The sequence below is a fragment of the Ambystoma mexicanum genome, chromosome 4p (assembly GCF_040938575.1).
Source record: "Ambystoma mexicanum isolate Mex_15411 chromosome 4p, UKY_AmexF1_1, whole genome shotgun sequence".
Classification (NCBI taxonomy): Eukaryota; Metazoa; Chordata; class Amphibia; order Caudata; family Ambystomatidae; genus Ambystoma; species Ambystoma mexicanum.
The window spans coordinates 559245648-559273007 of record NC_090927.1 but is presented as its reverse complement, the minus strand read 5'-3'; positions in this window follow the sequence as shown (position 1 = coordinate 559273007).

Below are 27360 nucleotides of genomic sequence, written 5' to 3'. Positions count from 1 at the left end.
GCAAGGATAGCCACTCTGCTGGGTGAGTGACAGGTAGGCTGGCATGAATGGGAGAAAAATGAATAAAAGGCAAGTCTTTTGGCTTGGAAGGCAGAGTCGACCACTGGATGAAGGAACTGAAGAAGAGCGTGAAGAGGACGCCTGCTGCAACTCTTGGACCGTTGGTTTGCCCGATGAAGCCCTGCTGCAGTGCCAACTTGCGAAGTTCGCATCAACAGAGAAGCCCCTGCAAGGACGACTTCTACCTCTGAGTTGGTGGGACCAATCAACTCCAAAGTAAGCCACATGGACACCCATCTCGGAGCTGGTTGAATTTCCTCAGGGTCGCTGCAGGAAGCTGTATAGCCAGGGAGAGGGACACCAGATTGTGTGTGTTACTATTAAGCTGGGCTAAAGCTTTTGGAAGATCCTCCGGACTCCCACGAAGCAGAACTGACCAAGCCTGAGCCCACTCAGCATAGTGCAGGACCTCAGAAGCAAGGACAGTCCACCTTGACAGTCCGGAACCACGTTGTTGCTATTTGTGGTTAGCTTAGCTGAAACGCGAAACGGCCACTGAAAGTGAAGTTTGCCGTTGCGGGTTTTTGGCAGTCCCAGTGCAGTGTAGGAGTCCCCCGACGTTTTGCCTCTTGTCCCCATGACTGAGGCCCAGGAACAGTGAGATCTGCAGAGCTGCACAGGAACAGAAGTTATCAGCTGCATCTTTTCTTCTTTACCAAGGTACTGTAAAACAAGTCTAAGAAAACGTACCTCTTACTGTAGAAGTGCTTGTAACTTCCACAACTCACAAGTCTAATCAACTTGTGACCCTACATTTATTTCTTCTTTTCATCAAAGACTCCTAAGAACTTGTGCAAATACTTTTCCATTGACTTACCAGAAGTGCTTTACCTATCCAAGCCTTTTGCCCACTGACTTTGGCTTAGCCTATTGAATTGAATGACTCTTCTAGTGAACTCTAAATGTATCTGCACTGCTTAGGAAATGTGTGGTCTCTTGTGTTCTAATAACCCTTGGCTTTTACCAACTTTTAAAGAGTGTTCTGAATGCCAACAGTAAGATATTAATGTCCCCAGCGCCCTTGTTACTGAAGTCACCTGTGGGTGTAGGTTGTGTCTGTATGCCATCCCAAAAGGGTCTTGTTTGATTCAGAAACTCAAAGTGTACAGTATTGAAGTATATTTGTGTGTTACTATTCTATTGCTCCCTTCTGAAGAAAGCTTTATAACTGACTGATTAATACATTTATAATTGTTTATGCAAGAAACCTTGAGTGTAAGAGTTTATTTGAACACCTGTAACTGTGAATTTTTCTGTAACTCCACTACAGCTCACAGTTACCCTCTTGAGATAAGCCTGGCTGCTCAACACGCTACCATATCTGTGTAGTACAAGCTTATACCAAAGGTTGGGTTGCCTATACCTGTAGTCAGAGTCGTTCGTAGTGTTTCCAGAGGGTACTGCATTCAAACTTTGCCTAACAGTCTTCAACCAAGGTCAGTAGCCTAGCATGTCTTGGCAATAGAGGTTTTCAACCATTATGCACTATGTCAATGGCTGATTGATAACAACCAATGACCACCCATGCTCTGCAGATCACCACTCCTTCTTCCCATCCATAACACTGATCCCCAAATTTGCATCTGGCCTCTATTCTTCCATCTACAAATTTCTTCTTCAGATTTTCCTGGAGTTTCCAGTCTTTTGTTTACTTCCCATCTGATTCCATCTCCTTTCACTCCAGGTGTTTTGTATCTGATCATGTGATTCTTAGTATGAGCCCTGTTTCTTGTCTTTGTGTCTTGGATATAATCATCTTCATCTGGATCTGTCCATTCAGTTGCCCACTTGAGTTAGGCATCTCTGCCCATGAACTGACCTCTTGTACAACAGAGTGCTATGTGTGAAAGACAATGTGCTGTCTGGACATATATTTCAATAGATAAATAAATAAATAGCTATGAAAACCTTGGATTTCCCCATTATATAAGGCAGGAGTGCACATGCAAAGCATTCCCCCCTTGAGGTCCTTCTTCCCACTTCCTTCATATGCTGATACCATATGTTATTCCCCAAGTGTGCTGTTCTGTCCAGGTAATCATTCAGCTCATGATCATCCTTCCTAGCACTTCTCTTAGGTCTCATTTTTTTCTTACAAGCTTCTCTAACCATTTCATGCAAAATGTCAGCATAGTTTCTCCTTACTGGACCAATCATAGAAACATTTGTCAGTGGACTGGGTGTCTTTACATGTATTACCTGTGTTGGAGAGAGTTCCAGAAGCTTCATCTTATTCACATAATATGTGGACATAAAGATGTCATGCATACTCTCCATACGTGACCTCCCTCTAAAAGGTAATGTCTGGGAAGGTATCCTCACATTCCGCACTCACTTCCAAAAACAAAATTCAAATTTGGTCATAAGGGTGCCAAAAACTGAGTTTATTAGGGATTCAAGACCTCTCTGTGTGTTATTGGGTTATCCCTGTACTTCAATTTGAATATAAAAGAAACAAATTAACAACTTTTAGTACACAACAAGTAGTTAGTCGTCAACTGGAGTGGTACTCTGTTTGAGAATATCATGAGCTATTTCCATAAACGAATCGTTGGTCACAAGGAAATATGTTTTAAAGAAACATTGCTAGTCGTCAAGAAACATTGTAAATCGCCAACACGTGTTTCAAGCCTCTAGGGTCGTCTTGAGGGTGCATATATGTTATGATACTGCAGTCCAAATATTGGCATAGTCATACATACATTTTTTGGGTTATAGTAAAACAAACCATTTGTAATTTGTGAAACCATCCTAAGAAAAGAAAAAAGGGGGGAGGAAAACAAGAAAAGGGAAACTGGTATTAGTTCAGGTTGTTAGAAACCGCAAGGAATACATAAAACTAAGAGCTTCACATAGAATGATGGATTACCTTAGCTGGTGTAATAATTCTGATGTTCGCAGTTGCATATTAATGCATCTAAAGTCATTAGCTCCATTGTAAACGTTAAGGCATGATTGTGAGCCTAATGTATGTAAAGCTGAATAGTATACTAGAAGGGGACATTTGGAAGCGTACCTTCACCCAAACCACTGTGCACATTAGTTTGATTTTCAAGAAAGCATAAAGGTAGGTACATGAACAGTCCAAGCAAATACAAAAGGAGATTTAGAAAATGACCGACATGGTAATGCTTTTTGTGAGCATGGGGTGTGATTTCTTTCTAAGTAGGAAATCTACATGCCTGGAGAGGTAAGGGATCAATGAGAAGTGTTTAGTCGGATTGGCTGCTATTTTCATACTTGTATTAAATACTGTTAATGAGTTAAACACCAATGCTGTGATGGCTTACCTGGCATTTGATCATGCTTATATTGTAGTGCATTCACTAAGAGGATTTAACTGTCGTTTGACAAATATCTTGAACAGGAAAAGATTTTAAGGTGTGCCGGTCCAAAAAACTATCCGTAAAAATATACAATGGAACAAATGCCCTTACATTTGTATGCAGACAAAGGGAATATAATCAATGTGCAGGACCGTCATGTCCTATCTGTTTGTTTGAGTATAACGAAGAATAATGTGGCTAACTACCCTCACCAAGTGTAGTGCATCATTGCGAGCATCCAATTCTCTGCTTGATTGCAGACCGGGGAATGCCAGCTCTAGAGCAGGGGGTGTTGTCTCCAGTTGGCCTATTAGCCGTGTAGGCAGCAGAAATCACTTCTGGTCACATGACGTGTCACGTGAAAGCAGGTTGCATAGCAACTCTTCAAGCGCCGATTGCCTGGCGACTTGGTTATATTTGAAGAGCAGAGTTATGAAGTTAACAGTGCTGAGAGCTGAATAGTTTTCTGTTAGCCAGATTCACATACACGTGCTGGGTGCACGCGTGTCCAAGTAAAGATAATTGTGCAGCGTGAAAGTTATCTTGAACGGCCAAATTAATAGTTAGATTGGGAAAGAGGGGTTTCTTTATATCCCATCCGGAAAGCAATAAGGAAGATGAGGTAAAGACCATGCTGTGTCTGGGTGAAGGTGCAGAGCCAAAAAGGTCTCATAATGTGAAAATCTCACTGTTTAATGTCTTAGTAAAACAATACATGGTTACTTGTAAACAGCCACCAAACATTAACAGACTGATACATGCATGTGCTGACTTGTAAAACCATATGGAATTCCAACGAAAATTGTTATTTGTGGAAATTGTAGCATATGGATAACATGTTAAACATGAAAAGACTCGGGTTTTGCAATTAATCCATGCTTGTGCTTACTTGTGAAGACATTTTAAAAAAGTAATATTTATGGAAAATATGGAATATAGATAGCATGTTAATAGAATCATTAAATAAACATTCAGCTTGTCTTCCTGGTTGAGGCCAAGTTGTAAACAGCGTAATTTGCATATCATGCTTGCCTCTTGCCATCGCACAGTAAGTTGTCTATCACCTCCTCTCGCATGGGGTTTGATCTGTTTTAAGCCGATGAATCTGATGTCCTTGCGATGACCTGATTGATGGTGAGTTTTCAAATGTATGGCAAACGGGAGTTTAGCATCCTGGCTATTGAGATTGGCAAAATGTTCATGAATCCTGACTCGCAATTTACGGATGGTACTGCCAATGTATATCTTCTTGCATACACATTGGATCCCATAGATTATGAATTTAGAGCAACAATTTATAAAGTCCATGATCTTGACTTGTAAACCGCCATGGCAGGTGAAAACCTTCATTGGTGATAGTGCGAATTGACAAAAATTACAAGATCCACATTTGTGGAAACCAACTGGTTTGGTAGTTTAATATAACCAATTCTGCTGTCTAATGGGGGTCAGATCTTAAAAAAGAGGGACTAAGTAGATTTCTCAGAGTTGGTGCTTTGGTAAAGATGATATTGGGTTTCTCAGAAATATATGTGCAAGGTCTGTATCCAAAAGTTAAATATGCCAGTGCTTTTGCAAAATATGAAACAAAAACTTGGAATCTTGAGAATATTTAGTTATAAAATTTATATGTGCTGGAAAAGCTTTAATTTGTCATGGGAGGTGCAGGGGGGGTGGTGGTCTGAACCTAGTTGATTTCTCAACATGTACAATGCCAGTGGTACACAATGCAACCATCCTTTCTTCAAGGTAAGCTTCAATGTAGCTATTCTCTCTGAAAACGTGTGCGTTGTGCTAAGCAACAAGCTTATTTGTTCAAAGACTTCATTATCAAAATGAGGACCATTATCTGATCTTAATACTTCACATATTCCAATCTAGGAAATACTTCTCGTACTTAAAATGTTGGTCCACAGGTGTAGTCTGGGTATGTACACCGGCCAGCTTCAATCCACCTCGAGAAGGGACATACCACTGCAATCATATATCTGTACCCATTACATACTTGCAGCATGCCGACATAGTCGACATGCAAATGCTGAAAGGGTCCATTAGGTCTTGGAATAACTCCTCGAATTGTGCGCAGTGTGTGCCCAGCAGTAAACTTTTGACATACAATACAATTTACTACATAAAATGCAATGTGTTCTACTATATTCAGAACAAACTAATCCTCCACAATTGTTGTGGCGATGCTCTCTCTAGTTGCGTGCACAGGATAGTGCAGCTGCTCTAATGCCACCCTTAATAAGGCTACAGGCATCACCGGTTTACCAGTGCTGTAATGCTTCAAAGGTGTTTAAAGAACACTGTCTCCGCGTCCACAAGATTTTCTCATCTTGGAGTGCTTCCCCTTGAATCTCTGCCAATTGAGTCCTATGCAAATTATTCTAACATTCAGACTCACTCCTCACCACCATGCTTTCATTCACATCAGGCGTATCAAACAACATAATAATATCTGTACATGCAACTCGCTCTGCTTCCTCATCTGCTTTTTGATTTCCACATAAGATAAAGTCTGCTCTATTAGTGTGTGCTGTGCATTTTACTCCTGTGATGGCTACTGGGAATTGTAGTGCTTTAATAAGTGTGTCCAATAAGGCTATGTGTTGCACTGGAACGGCCGTCCGCTTGGAGGTAGCCCTCCTTTTACAACCTACAAATCATGTGTGCACCGTTGATGTCACATAGGCAGAGTCACTTTACACTGTTACTTCCTGGTCTGCGTGTCTCTTGAGCGTGATAATCAGTGCCACTAATTCTGCAGCTTGTGCCAAAAAATGAGGCGATAGTCGTGCACTTCTCAAAACTTCAAACTCTCCATTGGCCATGTGCTTCACCACAGTGGCACCTGTATACCTTTGTCCATCATTTTGAATGATTCTAGAAGAACCGTCAATAAAGAGAATCTCCCCAGCTGTTAACACATTTTCTTTCACCCTCTGGAGTTCATCATAGAATTCCTCATAATTTGAGGAATCATGTGCATGCTCGTTCTCTGCCAGTGGTTCTGCTTCAAACATGGCAGGATTCACTATTTTGTATCGAACCACCATAATCGCTGGAATCAATATGACTACCGCATAGGCAGAACCTCTTTGAGAGGTCAACATACCTTTAGGTTTTTCCAAAATATCGAACAATGCATGTTGAACAAATAACATCATGGAACACCCCATTACTATGCTGGCAGCCTTCTCAAGGATGAATGCGGCGGCAGCCACAGATTGTTCACATGGAAAATGACCCCTCATTACTGGGTCTAGAATCCCACTGCAATATGCAAGGCACTTGTACCCCAGCATGGTTCTCTGCGTGAGTACTGCTGTCATAACAGTGCCATGTGTGTGCGAGAACAAAAATAATTCCTCAGCATAATTGGGATACCCTAAAACTGGAGCTGTGCAAATTAGCCTTTTCCATCTCATCAAACCCTTATTCCATTTCCTCAGTCCAAAAAATGTTTTCCTGAGTTACCTGTGCTTTCTTCAGAGCTTGCAACAGGGCCTTATGCATGAACTGTAATCAAAGACCCATGCTCTTACATAGTTACACAGTCCAAAAAATCTCTGCATGTGCTTTATCATGAGTGGCTTTACTGTTTTTAAAATAGCCTTAGCCCTCTCAGGAGTAACTTTCTTTCTCTCATGCAAACTTAACTGGCCTATGTATAGTACTTCCTTATCCATTCCTTATATCATGCTTTAAGAGGGATATTACATAAAATCGTCACAGGATTAGGCACTAGAGGGAACTCAGCCTCTACAATCTGGTTAATTGGGTGTAAATCCATTATTAAACACCACAACCCCCTTTCCCTTTCTTTCCCTTTCTTCACAGGATAAATTGCGGTATTAAATGGTGTTTCTGACATCACTGGGATGCCCTGTTCCATCATTGCAGATATAGGGCCTCATCACAAGTTGGGCGGTAATGCCGGAGCTATTAGCCCTACCGCCAAACCCCCGAGTGCTATTAGCGCCGGATCGCGGGTTTGGCGGAAGGGATATTGCCCATTCCCTATTGGGCCCATTCAGGAATTCCTCATTCCCCATCGGGCCCAATGGGGAAAATTTGCGCTATTACCAACGGCGGATTTCCCACCGGCAGTAATAGCGCCGAAAATTGGCAATTTTGCCATGGATTTCCCCCAGATGAAAGCTGGGGCGAAATCTGCCAAGGCCATAATCTGGCAGACCCTTAAATGCAGCGGTAATAGCGCTACCACCGCATTTAAGGGTTACTGCCAGACCCATAGTCATAAAAATACATTCACCTGCCTCTCGAGATATAGGATACTGTCGTGCTTGAGGTAAAATTGCTCCTGGTTTCAGTTTAATCTTCACTTCTCCAACTCCCTTTAATAGGCCTATGTCATAGGGGCCTGTTGTCCATAATAAAAAAACTGCCACTTTTGCCATGTCTTCATCGAAATACTCAGGCGTTTCTGTGCTAACACCATTTTCTGAGGAACCTCACGTTTAATTTTATCACTTTGTCATCGGATGGATGGTCTCTAAATATATCCTCATCAGTGACATCAGTCAATCTGTAACCTTCCCCAATGGCAACAACTGTGCACCATCGTCTGCCTTCAAAATCATTTGCATCAAGCAAAGCCATTTCTCCTTGCACTATGGCTGCTTGTAATTCTAAAGGAAAGATTCACCCTTCGTCTTCATCCATACGTATCTTTGGCCTAAATAAAAATTAATCAGGTATTCTCATAGATCTGCCCACTAAACCTGGCAGCTATATTAACAGAATTCGTACCCCATAGTGAAATATTTCTGGTTCTAACGGTCCTCCTTGTATGGCCATTTGTCATGCAAATGTCATTGTAAATTCATTCACATTTAAATAATGCATTCCTGGTGTTGAATATACTATGCCTTCATCAGTGAACAAAATCGTCATGTTCAATTTGGTCATTAAATCTTGATCTAATATATTGACAGGTGTCTGCCTTGAATATATAAATGGCACAGGCATGTCACACTCTCCTATAGAGACTGGTAATTTTTCAGTAAAAGGAACTCTGCTTGTAGCTCCTGTGAACCGTTGAGTATTCATGGCATTTCCAGACATCACAAATTTCCCCTCTCGTATACATGAGCGTGTTGCACCCGTGTCTACTAAAAAAGAAAAAGATGTGCCTCCTATATTGACATTAACCCTAGGTTCCTCTTGAGGATTGGGCGTCACTGATAGTATCGAACACATCAACAGGGTAATTCATAGAAGTTTGCACAAAAGTGGCACACGCGGCTGGCGCACAGTGTCCCCGTGCGATACACTGCGCCAGCCGCGTGCGAAAAAATCCTTTTCATCGCACAGCGTATTCATGGATTTTAGCCTCCGAAACCAGCCGTGGCGCAGAGTGACGCAGCGACCCTGCAGCAGCGCCAGTTACGCCCCCAAGAACGCCCTCGCGCAAGGAAAAGCCTTCAAAATCCCCAAATCATCGCAAAGGGGTGCGCTAACCCTGGACCAGTTCACAGGGCTGCCAAACAGCAAACGCCAAGCGGGGACGTGTATTTCAGTGGTTCGCGGGAAGTTTCACACGCGATTGTCCTGGGTACGTGTACATCAGGGGTGCGTGGGAAGTAACACACGCAATTCCATCAGGGCACGTGTATTCCAGGGGTGCACGGGAAGTATCACACGCAAAAACAGCAGGGTACGTGTATTCCAGGGGTGCGTGGGAATTATCACACGCAAAAGCAGCAGGGTATGTGTATTTCAGGGGTGCGCGGGAAGTATCTCACGCGATTCCATCAGGGTACGTGTATTCCAGGGGTGCGCGGGAACTATCACACGCAAAATCAGCAGGGTACCTGTATTCCAGGGGTGCGCGGGAAGTATCACACGCAAAAGCAGCAGGGTACGTGTATTTCAGGGGTGCGCAGGAAGTATCACACGCGATTCCATCAGGGTACGTGTATTCCAGGGGTTGCGCGGGGAGCACCACACGTGAATTGCATGTGTGGGTCTGTTAGGCGGAAACCTGTGCAGTTCCCTCTGGGACCACTGCAAAAGATTTAGGACTACAGGTGTTTGGCAGTAAACCCACTTGGTAGCAGTCTGTACCACACAGATTCACTTGGTAGCTGTGGCTGAGCAGCCAGACTTCCCTCAAGAAGCGTTAGGCAGTATGTGGAGTATACAATATCGGGCAATTTACAAAGTAGAACAAGCAAACACGGAACAAGGCTTCGGTGTAAAGATATAAAGGTATTTATTTATAACAACACATTTATAGAAAACACTCTGGCACTAATACGGCAAACAACTTCAATCACAATACTATACTAAGAAAAAGATCAATCCCCCTAACAATAGTTCGACAAGTCTAGGTTCACCGGCATCACTTATTTGCAGACAGAGGTGTATGCTTTAACCTAGATGGCACTCTAGTATTCGTTAGGTCGGGAGAGAAAAATAAGGCAGGTTATGAAATCAACTCGGTACCAATACTTTACGGACAAATGCAAGGCAAGTAAGGCATGGTCTACTGCAGATCACAAAGTTCAGAGGCCAGGCCCACTCGGAGAGAGGCAAGGCGATATGTCCCAAAAAGTGTCTCAGTGGAAATGCGCATCGAGTCTTTATCGCAAATTGTTATGGAAAGTTTGGACCAGTTCAGAACAGAACGTTAAAGAAAGCTTGGAGGCGACCCATGGAAAGGCGAGGATTAAAACACCTCACTCTATCCGGCAGAAAGGGAAGCCAGGCGGACACGGTACCTTGTTTGTGGAGAGACAGCTCCGGCGGGGGCAGTTGTTCCTGGTGGTGGATGCACGTCGGGTCTTTGCCAAGAGAAGAGAGGATCTCGTCGTCAAAGGAAAGTTGAAGATCTTTGCACCACCAGGGAAGAGACCAGCCGCGGAGTGCTCCGTCACAAGGCACCACCTTTTGGTCGCGGTACAGGGGTAGTGGCTATCCGGTTGCCGAGGTGCTCTGCACGGGCAATTCGACCACTGCAGCCTGGAGCGAAGGAAAAGCAAAGGTGACTGGTTGTTCCCACCAGTCAGGGGAAGAGACTCTCCGGCAGGGAGATCTCCTCTCTCGTCGGGAAGTGGTGAGTCAGTTCAGCAGGGACTCCACTGGAGGTGTCATCGTTGCAGGTCGGCTCATCTTTACCCTCGTCGGATTCTTAGGTCCTGTGGCGACTTCTGAAGATCCAGTCCCAAAAGCCCTGCTTTTATGCAGAAAACCCCCATTCTTTCAGCCTAGCTGTCAATCAAAACACGCTAAGTGGTGAGCGGGGAGGCTCACCACTTGGGCCAATCACACCAGAGTACGACCGGAGTTGGCAAGGCAACTCAGTCCAGGGTGCCTAAACCCCCTCCCACACTCCTGTGGTAACCCAGACAGAATGGCCACTTTGGAGGGTCTCTGTACAGAAGCCCGCCAAAAGTGGAACAAAGGGCTCAACCTTTGGTTTAGGAGTCACAGAGACGAACACAGACGCCATTTTAAAAACCGAGTTCTGGCAGAAAATACCATCCGATAAACTTATTTAAGATAAGTAAACCGGTGGTATGTTAGAGATTAACGGGAAAAAGGTATTCATCTCCAACAATGGGAAGAATCCCATAGTGTTATATTCGGGGTCGAATATAACAAGTAGTTTCCACTGCCACCAGCCAAAACTCGACGAGGGGGGACGGGACAGTGCCCCCTCGAATAACAGACCCAGGAGTAATCGAATTACCCCTACTAGCACGTCCACAATAGGATGGTTTGTACTAGTTTTGTTAGTAAATTTAGGTCTAGTAAAGCCAATGGTGACTTTACATGCCCGGGGAGACAGTAGTCAGTCCCCGGGTATGGAGTCTATGATGGAGGTCCGCTAGGATGCCCCAGTGTTTACAGCACTTAGGGTGCGGTGTAACACACATAGAAAAACATATGAGACCTTATGGAGTAAAAGACCCCATAGCCCATAGAACACATTGACATTCAAAGGAATTACAAACATTCATGTCCAAGAGTGGGAGAAAAAGAGTCTCACTCTTGGCAGGATGGAAAAAACAAACTCCAGAAATCCAGCAAAGCTGCTGGGGGACTCACTAGGTTAGGAAATTCAGCCTAAACAGAGAATTCTCCCTAACACTCGCCCCCCCCAGACTAAGGGACAGGAGGATTTAATCCACTCCTGGATGAATCTCATACCTCTAGTCGATGACATACATCCTAGAGAGACCATCAGCATTTTGATGGTGACACCCTGACCTGTGCTCAATGGTGAAATCAAACCCTTGCAGGCAGATCGACCATCTCAATAGTTTTGGGTTTTCCCCTGTCATTTGCATTAACCATCTCAAGGGTTGGTGGTCAGTCTGAATGACAAAAGTACAACCATACAAGTATGGCCTAAACTTCTTCAGAGCCCACACGATAGCAAAGCACTCTCTTTCGATTGTTGCCCACCTTGTTTCAGGATCCTTCAGCTTGCGGCTGATGAAGCAAACGGGGTGCTCCCTACCTTTCCCATCCAGTTGACTGAGTACGGCACCTATTCCTACATTTGAAGAATCTGTCTGCACAATGAAGTGTTGGCGGTAATCAGGAGCTCTGAGTACTGGGGCTTGGCAAAGAGCCTTTTTCAGGTTTTCAAAATCCTGATTGCACTCCTCGTTCCATCTAACCTTTTTAGGAAATTTGGGCGAGGAGATGACATTCAGTGGAGAAGCTATGGTCCCATAGTTCTCGATGAAATTCCTGTAATACCCAGTGAGGCCTAGGAAGGCTCTCACTTGGGTTTGAGTAGTAGGTGTTGTCCAATTTTGCACAGCTTCAATCTTACTGAGCAAAGGCCTTATTTCTCCACCTCCTACCTCATGTCCAAGATAGACTACCTTACTCTGTCCAATTTGGCATTTACTCGCCTTTATGTCAGATTGGCTCATCCAGGAGCCTGCAAAACATCTCTCTGGTGGGTTACATGTTCTTCCCAGGAATTGCTGAACACTGCTATGTCATCCAAGTATGCCATGCAGAAGTCCTCCATCCCATTCATAACCTGGTTTACCATCCGTTGAAACGTAGCAGGTGCATTCTTCAATCCGAAAGGCATTACCTTAAACTGGTATAAGCCAACGGGGGTAGAAAATGCAGTTTTCTCCTTGGCATGGTCTGTCAGGGCTATTTGCCAATAGCCTGACGTTAAGTCAAATGTGCTGAGGAACTTGGCGGCGCCAAGTTTATCCACCAACTCATCTGTTCTTGGCAAAGGGTGGGCATCAGTCTTGGTGACTGCATTAAGAGCTCTATAATCCATGCAGAATCTAAGCTCTTTAGATCCGGCCTTTGGTACTAACACAACTGGGCTAGACCATGGATTAGTAGAGGGCTCTATTACCCCGAGATCAAGCATCTTGCTGACCTCACCTTTGATGTGGGTTCGTACATTTTCTGACATTCGGTATCCTCTGCTTTTGACTGGCAGACAGTCACCAGTGAGTATGTCATGCTGGCCCCAAGGGGTCAAGCCTGGTGAAAGCGAGAACAGAGAGGCAAACTGATTCAACATAGATTTGCACTCTTCTTGTTGCTCGGGTGTCAGATTGGAGGAGAGATTTACTCCTTCAATTTTTTTATCTAAAGGTAAGCCTCTGAGGAGATCCGGAAGAGCTTCACTCTCTTCTTCTTCCTCGGATGATGCTAGAAGCAACGCTCCTACATCTGGTCTTGAGACATACGCTTTGAGTCGGTTGGTGTGGAAGACTGTCGGAGCCTCCTTGGGATTGCCCAAGTCCACCAGATAGTTGACCTCTCCGAGTTTACCCACCACTCTGAAGGGTCCCATCCATTTGTCTTGCAAGGCCCTCTGCCTTGTTGGGATCATAACGAGAACGAGCTGGTCTTGAGCGAACTTAACCATGTTAGCCTTTTGATCGTGCCAGTGCTTGACCAATGCTTGTCCAGCTTTCAAGTTATCACTTGCTTCCGTCATCATGTGTGACATTCTCCTTCGGAGACCTATCACGTAGTCAGTCAATCTGACCGGCTTGGGGGAAGGAGTACTCTCCAACCCCTCCTTAATCAGGGCCAATGGACCTCTGACGTGATGACCATAGAGAAGCTCGACGGGAGAATAACCTACTCCCTCCTGTGGGACTTCTCTATAAGCAAATAGAAGGCATGGCAGTAGAAGGTCCCACTTACGCTTAAGGGGTTCCTCTAAAGCACCTATCATGCTCTTCATGGTTCGGTTGAACCGTTCTACCAACCCATTGGTTTGTGGGTGGTAAGCTGTTGAGAACTTGTAAGTAACTCCACTGGTTTTCCACATGGCTTTCATGTAGTGGGACATAAAGTTTGAACCCCTGTCAGAGATTACTTCCTTAGGAAACCCGACCCTAGTAAAAATACCAAGGAGGGCCTTAGCCACAGCCAGAGCTGTAACAGTCCTCATAGGAATTGCCTCAGGATACCTAGTAGCATGGTCTACTACAACAAGTATAAACCTGTTGCCTGAGGAGGTTGGAGGATCAAGGGGACCAACAATGTCAATCCCTACTCTCTCAAACGGGACTCCCACAACTGGGAGAGGCACTAAAGGTGCCACATTATTGGAGCCAACCTTACCAGAGGTCTGGCAGGTGTGGCAGCTCCTGCAGTGTTTTTCTACTTCGGCCCCCATCTTTGGCCAATAGAAGTAGAGAGAGAGCCTTTGCTTAGTCTTCTTGCAACTCAAGTGACCAGCCAAAGGAATCTCGTGGGCTAACTACAAGAACTGTGGTCTGTTCTCTTGGGGTACTACAAGTCGCTTGTAGTCTCCAGGTGCAGACTCGGTCGGTTCACTGTAGAAGAGGCCATCTTCCCAGTGCAACCTGTATTTCCCAGGCTCTTGCCCTTCAGCCTGAGCTTCTGCCTGGTGGCGAAAACCTTCCAGAGTTGGACATTCTCTCTGTCCCTTACTGAAGTCTGCCCTGCTGGGTCCACCTTCTGCCAGTAAAGACTGCAGCTCAGGATGGTCAACAGGATCCAGATCTCCAATGAGTTCCTGGCCTTCCATTAGCTCTTCCTCAGAGTCTAATTCTACCACACAGGGTTGTACCTCCCTCTCAGCCTCAGCTGGAGGTGGAGTTACGGGTGTAACTTTGGACAACCGCGGGGAAGTCCTTGTTGGCTGCACTGAAATGCTGGCTGCTGGTTTCGGGGTAGAAGTCTTAGGTTTCCCTTTCGCTTCTGATTTCTTCGAGACAGCTGCCGACAATTCCAGTGGAGCAGGAGTGATTTCTTTCTTCATCATCTCCTGGAGAGTACTGCGCATGGTCCTCTCTCTTGCAGGTCTGGTTAGCTCCTGTAACCGTTTACTAGGAGGTCTGGGAGTATGCGATACAACTCTGAGAGTTTTCAAATCGTTACCCAACAGTACGTGTCCTGGTACCTCACTCTGTATGCTGACAGGTATCTTCACAGTCATGTCGTTACACTGGATGAGAACTGGCAATTGGTGAAGCATCTGCACAGGCCCTCCAGCTAACTTGGTGAGGCGTTTGGGTGCCTTAGCAACATCCTCAGCCTGAAAAAACGATTTATCCACCACAGTTATGCTGGCCCCAGTGTCCCTAATGGCAGGACTCTCCTGACCATTCACCTGGACACTGTCCTTATAATACTCTTTAGTATTATCGGGGATAGAATTATAGACATCTAAATTCTGTTGTTCCCACAACCCCAGAGATACTAAAGAAACGCTGGCTGAGACTCCAATGGGTTCATCAGCTAGCAGTAGAAAGTTTCCACTTGCCATTTGGACTTCCTCCTCTGGAGCGAAGGCTAAGGAGACAAGCTGGACCCCTGAAGGTTTACCCTTACATCTGGGATCTCCTTTCACGTGGTCAGTCGAGCCACAAACAAAGCATTTACCGAATGCTTCCTGGAATGGTGGCTTATTCTGGCCTCCTTCCGGTTTGGCACCAGAAGACACACTATTCTGCTGCGGTTTTCCTGGTGGCTTACCCTTCTGGTTTTGTTTGGGGCCCTCTTTCGAATTTGAGTTATTCAAATTCTCTTTTGAGTCTTTTTTAGGCTGTTTTCCCTCATCCTTTTTCTGAGTTGCCCCAGAATCCTTATGAGTAGCCCTGTTGGCAACCCATAAGTCAGCAGCCTTAGCTAGCTCCCGGGAATCCAATTCCTTCGAATCAGCCAAGTGCTGTCTGAGCTCAGGAGAACAGGCATCATAAATCGACTCCAACATAAAAAGATTCTTCATACCCTCATAAGTGTTCACTTTGTAACCCTTAATCCATCCGTCTAGCTTTTTCAACCCTTCACTCACCCAGGTAGCCCAAGGGGTACCATCATGCTTTTTGAGGGTTCTAAACCTCTTAAGATACTGGGAAGGGGTCTTCCCAAATCTAGCTATCAAAGCAAGTTTCACACTTTCGTAATCCGTCTTATCCGCCTCCCCCAACTCCATTACCACATCAGTCGCAACAGAGGGGAGCCTAGAAAACAACCAGGGAAGTAAATCATTCCCGGTGATGTCCTGGAGCCCATGATTGTACTCAAACATTTTTAACCAATCCAACACATCCAATCTCGGTTCATACATACCCACTAATTCCTTCGGCATCCGGGGTCTTTTGGGACTGGAGCTCCTAGAGGAACCAGAGGAGAGAGAAGCACTTTCCACAGAGAACTTTTTCATCTCTAACTCGTGATTAAGTTCTATTTCCCTGAGCCTTAACTCAGCTTGCTTCTGCTCAGCCTGGGCATTCATCCGTCTGAACTCGAGCTCTTGGTTTCTTTCAGATTGAGCCAAGAACCGTTTGTATTCTAATTCGAGCTTCATTTTTTCAAGTTCAAAATAAGCAGGGTTACATGTGGGACCTGGTATGGGCCCCGTAGGTACAGCTGGTAAGGCAGGTAGAGGAGCAGAGGAACAGTTTCGTTAGCCTCTCCTTCCTCTTCAGCCTCTTCATCACTATCATCAGAATTACGATTTAGATCAACACCATCACTGTTAACTACATCTGCTGGAGAAGTTGGTTCCTCTGAACCAGTACCCAGACTTTGGTTTTCCAGCAATCTCGCTATCAGTTCTAACTTCTTGCCTCTTACAGAAAGATTCTCTTGCCTACAGAGAGCTTGTAAACTCTCAGTATTTTCACCTGACAAGCATTCTTGACTGTAAGCTTCCATAGTAGACATGTTTTTGAAAGTTGCTTTTTAGTGCTAAGCTTTGTGGTTAGTTATCCTAAAGTGTCGAAAAGCACTCTAAACTGTATACTCGATACAAATCCCACCGCTGTACACCAGTGTTAGGCGGAAACCTGTGCAGTTCCCTCTGGGACCACTGCAAAAGATTTAGGACTACAGGTGTTTGGCAGTAAACCCACTTGGTAGCAGTCTGTACCACACAGATTCACTTGGTAGCTGTGGCTGAGCAGCCAGACTTCCCTCAAGAAGAGTTAGGCAGTATGTGGAGTAAACAATATAGGGCAATTTACACAGTAGAACAAGCAAACATGGAACAAGGCTTCGGTGTAAAGATATAAAGGTATTTATTTATAACAACACATCTATAGAAAACACTCTGGCACTAATAGGGCAAACAACTTCAATCACAATACTATACGAAGAAAAAGATCAATCCCCCTAACAATAGTTCGACAAGTCTAGGTTCACCGGCATCACTTATTTGCAGACAGAGGTGTATGCTTTAACCTAGATGGCACTCTAGTATTCGTTAGGTCGGGAGAGAAAAATAAGGCAGGTTATGAAATCAACTCGGTACCAATACTTTACGGAGAAATGCAAGGCAAGTAAGGCAGGGTCTACTGCAGATCACAAAGTTCAGAGGCCAGGCCCACTCGGAGAGAGGCAAGGCGATATGTCCCAAAAAGTGTCTCAATGGAAATGCACTTCCAGTCTTTATCGCAAATTGTTATGGAAAGTTTGGACCAGTTCAGAACAGAACGTTAAAGAAAGCTTGGAGGCGACCCAATGGAAAGGCGAGGATTAAGACACCTCACTCTATCCGGCAGAAAGGGAAGCCAGGCGGACACGGTACCTTGTTTGTGGAGAGACAGCTCCGGCGGGGGCAGTTGTTCCTGGTGGTGGATGCACGTCGGGTCTTTGCCAAGAGAAGAGAGGATCTCGTCATCGAAGGAAAGTTGAAGATCGTTGCACCACCAGGGAAGAGACCAGCCGCGGAGTGCTCCGTCACAAGGCACCACCTTTTGGTCGCGGTACAGGGGTAGTGGCTATCCGGTTGCCGAGGTGCTCTGCACGGGCAATTCGACCACTGCGTCCTGGAGCGAAGAAAAAGCAAAGGTGACTGGTTGTTCCCACCAGTCAGGGGAAGAGACTCTCCGGCAGGGAGATCTCCTCTGTCGGCGGGAAGTGGTGAGTCGGTTCAGCAGGGCTCCACCGGAGGTGTCATCGTTGCAGGTCGGCTCAGCTTTACCCTCGTCGGATTCTTAGGTCCTGTGCCGACTTCTGAAGATCCAGTCCCAAAAGCCCTGCTTTTATGCAGAAAACCCCCATTCATTCAGCCTAGCTGTCAATCAAAACACGCTAAGTGGTGAGCGGGGAGACTCACCACTTGGGCCAATCACACCAGAGTGCGACCGGAGTTGGCAAGGCAACTCAGTCCAGGGTGCCTAAACCCCCTCCCACACCCCTGTGGTAACCCAGACAGAATGCCACCACTTTGGAGGGTCTCTGTACAGAAGCCCGCCAAAAGTGGAACAAAGGGCTCAACCTTTGGTTTAGGAGTCACAGAGATGATCACAGACGCCATTTTAAAAACCGAGTTCTGGCAGAAAATACCATCCGATAAACTTATTTAAGATAAGTAAACCGGTGGTATGTTAGAGATTAACGGGAAAAAGGTATTAATCTCCAAAAATGGGAAGAATCCCATAGGGTTATATTCGGGGTCGAATATAACAAGTAGTTTCCACTGCCACCAGCCAAAACTCGACGAGGGGGGACGGGACAGTGCCCCCTCGAATAACAGACCCAGGAGTAATCGAATTACCCCTACTAGCACGTCTACAATAGGATGGTTTGTACTAGTTCTGTTAGTAAATTTAGGTCTAGTAAAGCCAATGGTGACTTTACATGCCCGGGGAGGCAGTAGTCAGTCCCCGGGTATGGAGTCTATGATGGAGGTCCGCTAGGATGCCCCAGTGTTTACGGCACTTAGGGTGCGGTGTAACACACATAGAAAAACATATGAGACCCTATTGAGTAAAAGACCCCATGGCCCATAGAACACATTGACATTCAAAGGAATTACACACATTCATGTCCAAGAGTGGGAGAAAAAGAGTCTCATTCTTGGCAGGATGGAAAAAACAAACTCCAGAAATCCAGCAAAGCTGCTGGGGGACTCACTAGGTTAGGAAATTCAGCCTAAACAGAGAATTCTCCCTAACAGGGTCCTCCCAGGTGTTCCCTCTACACCATCCACGGTCCCTGCAGGTGGCCCACACCACAGGGGGCTACCCTGCACATGTCCCGCAGGCACCCCATCCACCATGGTCATGCCCCCCAGCCAACCCACATGTCACCTTGCACTACTGCCCACCAACGCATGTCCCCCTGCACCCCCAGCCACCAGGGGCACCCTCCACAAGGCCCCCACTCATGTCCCCTATCACCCCCACCCCCCAGCATCCAGGGGCAGCCTCCACCAGGCCCCCACTCATGTCCCCCTGCACCCCCAACCCCAGCATCCAGGGGCAGCCTCCACCAGGCGCCCACTCATGTCTCCCTGCACCCCCACCCCCGAGCAGTGCAGGGGCAGCCTCCACCAGGCCCCTACTCATGTCTACCACCACCCCCAGCAGTGCAGGGGCAGCCTCCACCAGGCCCCCACTCATGTCCACACCATTGTCTCCCTGCACCCCCACCCCCAGCAGTGCAGGGGCAGCCTCCACCAGGCCCCCACTCATGTCTACCACCACCCGCACCTCCAAGAAGTGCAGGGGCAGCCTCCACCAGGCCCCCACTCATGTCTATCACCACCCCCATCCCCCAGCATCCAGGGGCAGCCTCCACCAGGCCCCCACTCTTGTCTCCCATCACCCCCACCCCCCAGCAGTGCAGGGGCAGCCTCCACCAGGCCCCCACTCATGTCCCCCTGCACCCCCACCCCCCAGCATCCAGGGGCACCCTCCACCAGGCCCCCACTCATGTCTCCCTGCACCCCCACCCCCCAGCAGTGCATGGGCAGCCTCCACCAGGCCCCCACTCATGTCTCCCACCACCTCCAACCCCCAGCATCCAGGGGCACCCTCCACCAGGCCCCCATACATGTCTCCCACTACCCCGACCCCCCAGCAGTGCATGGGCAGCCTCCACCAGGCCCCCACTCATGTCTCCCACCACCCCCACCCCCCAGCATCCAGGGGCACCCTCCACCAGGCCCCCACACATGTCTCCCACTACCCCCACCCCCCAGCAGTGCAAGGGCACCCTCCACCAGGACCCCACTCATGTCTCCCATCACCCCCACCCCCCAGCAGTGCAGGGGCAGCCTGCACCAGGCCCCCACTCATTTCTCCCACCACCCCCACCCCCCAGCATCCAGGGGCACCCTCCACCAGGCCCCCACACATGTGTCCCACTAACCCCACCCCCCGGCAGTGCAGGGGCACCCTCCACCAGGCCCCCACTCATGTCTCCCATCACCCCCACACCCCAGCAGTGCAGGGGCAGCCTCCACCAGGCCCCCACTCATGTCTACCACCACCCCCACCCCCCAGCATCCAGGGGCAGCCTCCACCAGGCCCCCACTCATGTCTCCCATCACCCCCACCCCCCAGCAGTGCAGGGCACCCTACACCAGGCCCCCACACATGTCTCCCACTACCCCCACCCCCCCGCAGTGCAGGGGCAGCCTCCACCAGGCCCCCACTCATGTTTCCCTGCACCCCCAACCCCAGCAGTGCAGGGGCAGCCTCCACCAGGCCCCCACTCATGTCTCCCATCACCCCCACTCCCCAGCAGTGCAGGGGCAGCCTCCACCAGGCCCCCACTCATGTCTACCACCACCCCCACCAGCCAGCAGTGCAGGGGAAGCCTCCACCAGGCCCCCACTCATGTCCAACTCATGTCTCCCTGCACCCCCACCCCCAGCAGTGCAGGGGCAGCCTCCACCAGGCCCCCACTCATGTCTACCACCACCCGCACCCCCCAGCAGTGCAGGGGCAGCCTTCACCAGGCCCCCACTCATGTCTACCGCCGCCCCAACCCCCCAGCATCCAGGGGCAGCCTCCACCAGGCCCCCACTCATGTCTCCCATCACCCCCACCCCCCAGCAGTGCAGGGGCAGCCTCCACCAGGCCCCCACTCATGTCCCCCTGCACCCCCACCCCCCAGCATCCAGGGGCACCCTCCACTAGGCCCCCACTCATGTCTCCCTGCACCCCTACCCCCCAGCAGTGCAGGGGCAGCCTCCACCAGGCCCCCACTCATGTTCAACTCATGTCTCCCTGCACCCCCACCCCCAGCAGTGCAGGGGCAGCCTCTACCAGGCCCCCACTCATGTCTCCCACCACCCCCACCCCCCAGCAGTGCAGGGGCAGCCTCCACCAGGCCCCCACTCATGTCTCCCACCACCCCCACCCCCAGCAGTGCAGGGGCAGCCTCCACCAGGCCCCCACTCATGTCTTCCACCCCCCCCCACCCCCCAGCAGTGCAGGGGCAGCCTCCACCAGGCCCCCACTCATGTCTCCCTGCACCCCCAACCCCCAGCATCCAGGGGCACCCTCCACCAGGCCCCCACACATGTCTCCCTACACCCCCACCCCCCAGCAGTGCAGGGGCAGCCTCCACCAGGCCCCCACTCATGTCTCCCTGCACCCCCAACCCCCAGCATCCAGGGGCACCCTCCACCAGGCCCCCACTCATGTCCCCCAGCCAACATGTCACCACAATGTAGATCCCTGGCCCTTATGGTCAGCCTCCAAATGCCAAACACCCACCTGAGTATTGCATCCACCCACTTAGAAATGGCAAAAACATGATAGAACCCCAATTGCAAGTTTGGAAATGAACACATGTCCCTCACATACACCCAATGGGTGTCAGTGAATGTCAAAACCCATATCATGATATGCATGAAACCAATGAGATGATACTACACATTGAACTTTGAAGAAAAAATATGTATTAAAAGCAACATAAATTGAATCAAAAATAAACAAACAATAATGGAAATTTAAAAAAAGAAAACAGCAGGTCCATGAAATAATGCAAAACCACAAATCATAATGCAAAGGAAAGGTGTCCAAAGTCACAGTCCACAAAAGAAAATCCAATGGAAAATTAAAATCGAAAACCATTTCTCCATGGGGAAATCATAAAAAAAATTGAAAATCCAAAAGTCAACTATATACAGATAAACAATCCAGGGTCCATGATCCCAACCGAAGAAATGAAACCTATCTAATAACACTACCTAAAAAAAAAACTATATACAAAAATGTGGCCCATTGTCCAAAAGTTCCAAAAAAAAAAAAATGCAAAACCAAAGGAAACCTAACACTAACTACAGAACTATTTACAAGGGCAGCGGGCTAGTCCGACGGCTCACTTTGGGATGTTCCGGGCCAGGGCATCATCAAACTCCTGCTCAATGTCCCGGAGGCGGTTCTCCTCCATGGCCCCGAGGGTCCGCAGGGCTGTCCACATGTTCACCCCAAACTCCCTGCGGATTACCTCGAGGCACTCGGCCCGCCTCAGGGCCCTCCGCATGGAGTTCTCTGCCCTGACCATTGTGAGCCGTGCCTCTTCCGCCCGCTCCGCATCTATGGCGTGGCCGAACCGCTGCCACACGGAAGACACTTCCCGTCCTGGGTCCTCCTGATCTCCGGCCGATGCCTGCCCCTCCGATGTCAAAGGCCCCGAGCCATTATGGCTCCCACCACGTTGCTGCTGCGCCTCTGCCCGTGCACTGCCTCCTGCTGCCTGCACATCCTCCGCTGGCTGGGATGCAGTCGTTGATGTGGCCACCCCTGCTGGACGTCCGACTCCCGACTGTGGCAGGGTGCCTCCTCCACCAGCCTGGCCGCACCGTCAGAGGCAGCTCCACAGGGCACCCAGGTGACTGATGGGTGGGAAGATGGCACGGAGGACGACTGGCGCATAGGGGGTTCAGTTGAGGAGGGGGTCTGAGCAAGCCCCATCAAACGGAGGAATCCGGCCTGGGTGACCTGTCCCAGTAGGCCGACGCGGTCAACGAGCCATTCGAGATGATGTGCGGTCTCCTCATGAAAAGACTGCAGGTCACCTCGCATGGCCCGTTGACGCAACGCCACACCAGTCAGGACAGGCTCAACCCGGACCCGGATAGCCACGTCCACAGGCAGAGGAAGGCCAGTTGTCGTGAGCTCATCCCCTGCCTGAAAACGGGTCTGGACGTAGGCATCCCTGCTGGTGCAAGATGATGCAGTGACAGGATCAGGGACAGGATTGCACACAGGCACCTCCGCGGTGACCTGTGCTGCCTCCTGTCCCTGGTCCTGCACTGCACCACTAGCACCAGTGGAATCCCCACCTCCAGACCCCGTCTCTGTTGCTTGCACGGCCTCCTCCTCCACCAAACCCCCCACCAACCTGGATGACTCCGTGCCATCTTCCCCCATTGGGCCCTGTGGGGTCCCAGCTGCCCCTTCTGCTGCCGAGGAGTCCAACTCCGACCTCCGCCTCTTGGACCTCCCCCCGGCAGCTGCAGCCTGGGACGCGGCACCGGACTCCTCACTCCCCGACGAGATCACAACCTGGGAGGGGAGCCGGGCCTTGCGTCTCCGGCTGGCGGTGCGATCCCCGCCGCTGTGCTCCACAGCACCTTCTCCGCCCTCTTCATCAGTTGACGCTGCAGACAGGGAGAAATAAAACACAGGCATCAGGGCACTGTACAATGGACACATACACACATGACAGTTGCACATGAGTGGCATTGGCAAACCTCTGACATGGCATCACAATTGGCAACACACATGTCATTTCAACTTGCACACATGAGCCATACCACAGCCACATCGCAACTGCCAGCACCATCCATACACATACAACAGCATGAGCAGGCAAAGGTGAGCCAGACATCACATGCAACACAGGGAGTGCACTACACATGCACACACACCACCACACTTGCATGCATGTGTACACCTCAGCCAACTGTCGCAGTGATCCGATGGGCATCCATGTCACATCTGCCAATCAGGCTTCCACATCCCGCTGTCACATGCATCCATGTTGCATCACTGTTGCACCCTAGTCAAATACACACACATGCACATGTACACAGTGCTGATACATGCAGCTGAAAACAACATACATGCGTGACATCACGAACATGCTTACTTACATACACATTCATCCAAACATGTGTGCCCACACAACTGCATTTGGCATGCAAGCCTACACACACAAGCACCATCCATGTCTCACACATGACAGCCCTCGCATGTGTTAGCCTCATGGCCCTGTACGGCCCCATACAAACAGATGTGCAACCGGCAAGCTACTGGCACATCACCACACGCACAGCTTACAATCATGATGCATGTACACTTACTGCTCGACTCCAGACGGGTCTGCCTCTCAAAGACCTGGACGTGGAGCGCTGGGGATATGCGTTCCAGGACCCTCATCTGCTCTTCCGACAGGTGGCCCCGGCGCCCCTTAGCATCCGCTGCCTTCAAGAGGCGCCGGGCCTTGTTCAGGGTCCTGGACCTGAGTCCTCCCAGCGCTTCTTGACATGTTGGAAGTCGCGGACTGCCACCCCCTCCGCGTTGATGGCAGTCACGATGTCCGTCCAGATCCGAGTCCGTCCTTCCTTGTCGGCGCACACACTTCCGAAGAGGGCATCATACTGCCCCAGGACTTGCTCCACCAGGACACCAACTTCCCTGGCACTGAAGCTGGTGCCCCTCTGCCTCTCTGGCCGGGGGTTGTCAGTGGTGCTAGATGTTGCAGATCCCGACATGACAACCCCAGAGTCAGGAGTGGGTGGGCAACTGGGTCCTGGGGCTGGGCTGTGGAGCGATGGAATCCCAGTCGGGAGTCTTCGGTTCCAGCAGGGGTGGTCACAGCAACAGCACCCCTGGCTGATGTGCAGGCAGCAAATGGCAGGGCACGTGGGCAGCAGGCAGTCAGGCAGCAGCAGATGGCAGGTGGGAGCGTGCTCGGGCCTCTGGGGGGCAGTAAATCGGCTTTCTGTGCAGGAGCGTGGTCTTCCGTGTGCTTACGCGTAGCCAGCTTGATACGGAGTGATTTGGCACATGAAAATCCTGCACGTCTGCGTGTAATTCGAGGAAAGGCCCTTAGCGCATAAGCGCGTCTGCACGCATACGCGATTTCATTGGCCCAAAGGCCCCCATGCGCAGCTATGACGTAACGCGCATGGCCGTAGAGAATGGCGCATGTAAAAAAAAAGATACACGTCCGAGTGTCAAAGCGTGTAATTGGTGGAAATGGCCTCATTGCGTATGCGCGTCTGTGACGTGTGTATAAAAGGTACGTGTAGAACGCCATTTCCTTGTACGTGCTTTTCGTGGAGAGCGAGTGGGTGAAAACTGTACTTCTTGTCAGTTCACACGCGATTTACTTCACGGCCTTTCAAGTTCGTACTCCCTGTTACCTCTGACACCTTTTTCTCTTTTCCTCTTTTTCCTGGGCCTGTTTCCTCAAACAGTGTTCCCTTCTACTGTTGTCCTGTCTCCTCAGACAGCGTACAATTCTTCTTTTGGCGGGGGTGTTGCCAACGTGCACACGCGCATGTTTTTCACGCTTTTGTTCCTGGCAGACGGTGAGTCGCGCACGTATTTAACATCTGTGCTTGCCCCGTGTGTCGCATACACCTTCAGAGGTCATTCTAGGCTGCGTGTGACACGCATACGTTCATTCTTGTGTTTCTGGGTGCCACAGCGTAGTGCAGGTTTATTTTTCCACACACGTGGTTTAGGAGGGGTGTCGTGCACCTTACTTACCTTTTTTGGGGTGCCTGTGCGTTGCGTGACCCATCATCTTTCCCCAGGGGTGACATACAGCCTTGCTAGAGTACTAGGGTACGATTACCATCTGATAGCCAACCCCTTTGACCCCCAATTGCCCAGGACAATAGTTCACATCGACTCCCATACGCACAATAACATCTTTGCCATGGCTGGGAGGCGAACAAGCCGTAAGGGTGGCAAAGGTGGCCGAGCCCCAAGTGGTGGCCGTGGTGGATCCGGTAGGGGACGTGGCCGTGACTTGCAGGGTTCCCCTAACCCCCCATGTGTGGAGGAGCAGTCAGGTACACCCAAGCTCCCCCCCCTGGTTGAGGGTAACGTGGCTGACACCATCCATGCTCAGCCCTTGTTGGACCAGCCCACTGTGGAACCAGACCTGGCACAGGGTGACTCCATGGCTGACTTCCAGGTCACCAGGTCTAGGCCACGTGCGCCGGTGCATGTTGGTGTCATCAGGCCATGTGGATCAGGGGCAGCTAGGTCATCTGCTGCCCCGCGTAGGCAGGCTGGGGAGGCTGCAGGAGCAGCTGCGGCTCCATCCACCCCACCTTTCACACACCCAGCCAGGACAGTGTCGGTCCAAGCCCATCATGCTGACATTCCCCCTGACACCATCACACTTGCGATAATGCCTGCACCAACTCCCATGCTGAGTGTGCAATCCCACACTCCAAGTACAGAGTCCACCGGGGCTCCTGCCCCTAGTGTCCAGAGCGGCGTAGGACACTCAGGATCCCCACCACCTTCCAAGCGGAAGAGGAAGAGTGCTCTTCCAGTAGAGGCTGATGCCCCAGACACGGCTACACAGTCCGGCCCGTCAAGGAAGCCCAGCTTCAATGAGGCCGAACTGAATGCACTTGTAGAGTATGTGTCCGCACATGACCGCGAAATGGTGATTGTTGCAGGATCCAAGACCACACCTGTACAACGTCAGGCACACTGGCAGACCATCCCAAACATCATAAGTGCCCTTGGAATCGTGAGGTGCACAGCTACTGAATGCTACAAGCACTGGAATGACCTGAAGTGCAGGGCAAAGAATAAGCTGGCCTCAAGTCATACCGCAACTCTAGTGACTGGAGGTGGGTCTCCAGCAGAGGACATAGAACTCACTCCACATGAGCAGGTTGCTGGGACCTACGTCACGGAGGAACAGATCCAAGGCGTGGGAGAACTGGCAGATTATGAGGTAGTGTCCGGTGAGTGCACATGCATGTGTGTGTCATCCATGTGCATGGTGTTTGTGGGAGGGCTTCTGTTTGGGTGCCAGGTGAGGGTGTGTGTGCCTGAGTGGTTTGGGTCACCCATGTGCCTCATCCAATACATTCTGCGCACCAGCATTTGGGTATAGCAGTATCCCTTATGCCAACATTAGACATCCAGCCCAACGCCACGGCAGTTGCCCTTGAAGTGTCATCTTGCCACAACATTGTTGCTAATTTTCCTCTGTTTATTCAGGCAGATTGTTTGCATACCACCACTTTTACTAGGCATTTCTCAGTCCTATTGTCACATGTCTGACATGGCTATGGTACAGTGGACTGGCTTTGTTTCCTGGACATGATTTGTTTAGACATGTCCCTGTGCTATAGGACCATTTTGGACTGGCAGCTCCAGGTTAAACATTTGAACCATTTAAATGAAAAAATCAATTTCATGATCAAACTGGACTGAATGAACAATTGGTGCCCTCCTCTCCCTCTTCACGTTATGGCTAGGGTACATGCCATCTGTGTGATGGCATGTGTATTTGACCTGCCAATCACTGGCCAATGTGTGATGCCACTGCTAAGCAGCATGCAGCAAATGTGTTCATCTTCCATCTTGGTGTCATCAATGTGTGCCATCTGCCTACCCTTCACACGCAGTGACGATGCATGCATGGGAGGGTTTTAGTCATGTGGGACATGTGTCAATCAAGTACTGTTTCTGTAGCCTCTCAGCCCTAATTGTGTGCCATAGTGCTAATGCCTGTTTCC